This window comes from Trachypithecus francoisi, unplaced genomic scaffold (assembly GCF_009764315.1).
Source record: "Trachypithecus francoisi isolate TF-2019V2 unplaced genomic scaffold, Tfra_2.0 Lachesis_group17, whole genome shotgun sequence".
Taxonomy (NCBI): domain Eukaryota; kingdom Metazoa; phylum Chordata; class Mammalia; order Primates; family Cercopithecidae; genus Trachypithecus; species Trachypithecus francoisi.
This window is the reverse complement of record NW_022681462.1, coordinates 30,305,338-30,307,371: the sequence shown is the minus strand read 5'-3', so window position 1 is coordinate 30,307,371 and position 2,034 is coordinate 30,305,338. Positions and strand designations below refer to the sequence as shown.

The 2,034-nt window shown below is 34.3% G+C and overlaps 1 non-coding gene across 1 annotated transcript; it reads left to right on the top strand.

The window, feature by feature from the left end:
* Positions 1-1,632: 1,632 nt before the first annotated feature.
* LOC117063131 lies at positions 1,633-1,691 on the top strand. Its single transcript, XR_004428748.1, has one exon. It is a non-coding gene; the product is annotated as a U7 small nuclear RNA (small nuclear RNA).
* The last annotated feature ends 343 nt before the right edge of the window (positions 1,692-2,034 follow it).

Below are 2,034 nucleotides of genomic sequence, written 5' to 3'. Positions count from 1 at the left end.
GTCTAAGATGGCCTCACTCCCCTGTGTGGTGGTTAATACTGTCTAACAGCTGGGCCTCCCTTTCTGTGTGATCTCTCACCCTCAGAGAGACTAGCTCAACTTTTGCATCTGGTATTGTAGGGGTTCAAGAGGATGAGAGGAGAAGATAAAAACCTTGTGGGTTCTGGCCCAGATGCTGCATAACATCATTTTCATAATATTTAATTGGCAAAAACGTTGCAAAGCCTGCCACAACTCAAGATCCTACTCAACGGGAGCATCTGTAGAGAATCTGAGAACATTTTTAGACAACAAAAGGTTTAAAACAGTTTTCTTTATTATAGAATTTTATAAAATCACCAAGGAATTATTATGTTTATGGGGGATATAGTATATATTATTTGTGAGGGTGTGTATGAGCATTTGATAACTTATTGAGCTAGTGTTTTTAACAATATACTTAGGGAATTCTATTTTGTCTCATTACTCCTCAGGCCCACTTTCATAGTCTATAAGTCTAATAAACTTATGAGGTTCATGCTTAATTCCTTTACAATTCTTAGAATGCAGAATTTATTAGTCATAAAACTAGCCTTATATTGTAACTCAGGGATGAGAGAAACCTAGTTGTTGCCCTCAGTTTTATTATAAACAAAATGGAGGGATGAGAAAGGGTGTAGCTTTTCAGAAATAACTTACATGTTTGGCAAAACCTTGCTTAACCATATTGGCTGTTTTCCTAAATTTTATATATATGAAAATTTAGTTGTGCTGGTCATCAATCTCATCAACTCTAAAAAAACCACGTGCCTGAGTTCAAATCTTGACTCTGCAAAAATAAATAGAATTATATCAAACTAAAAACCTTACACACAGCAAAGGAAATACTCGAGAGTATGGGGGAATGGGAGAAAATGTTTGCAAACTATATATCTGGTAAAGGGGATTTTATATACATATATATGAGTTCAATTCAATAGTAAGAAAACAATCTGATTAAAATACACAAGGAACTTCAGTAGAGATTTCTCAAAAAAGACATACAAATGGCCAATAGTTTTATGAAAAATTGCTCAACATCATTAATCATCAGAGATATGCAAATTAAAGTACAACGAGATATCACCTCATACCTGTAACAATACCGGCTATTATCAAAAATATGAAAAATGACAAATGTTGGTGAGGATGTAGAGATAAGGGCACCCTTGCACACTGTTGGTGGAAATGAAAATTACTATAATCATTATGTTAAACTATACGGCAGTTCCTCAAAAAATTAAAAATAGAACTACTATGTGACTCAGCAATTCCACTTTTGGGTATATATCCAAACAAATGAAATGAATATGTCAAAGAGGTATTCGTACTCCCATGATTAGTGCAGCACTATTCACAGTAACTAACATTCAAAATCAACCTAAGTGTCTGTCAGTGAGTGACTGGATGAAGAAAATGGAGTATATATACACAGTGGAATACTATTCAGCCACAAAAAAAGGAAGAATAAGAAAATTCTATCATTTGCAACAACATGAATGAAGCTAGAGGACATTACATTAAGTTAAATAAGCCAAGCACAAAAAGATAAATATTATATGATCTCACCTGTATGTAGACTCTAAAAGAGCCAAACTCATAAAAGTAGAGAGTAAGAGTTACAGCTCTTTTCAAATTTCTCTAGCAGATTTTCCATTTTTTCCCAGAACCACCCCCTCCCCAGCCACACCTGCAAAAAAGCAAATGACAACAATGATAATAAACACCTCTCAAAACAGAGAGTAAATCTGTGGTTACCAGAGGTTGAGGGATGGAAGGATTGAGGAAAAAAACCCTGACTCTGACACTTGCTGGCTAAAAGACTTAAGACAAATTAAGAGTTTTTGTCTTTAGTTTCATCATTTGTAAAACATAATTGACAAATATATATTCCAAAGTGTTATTGTAAGAATTAAATAAAATATACTACAAGAGTGGTTGACCTAAAGTAACCCCCTAAATGGAAGCTGCTACTATCACCACTAATGCTCATTTCCTTTTCATGCCATTCTTTCA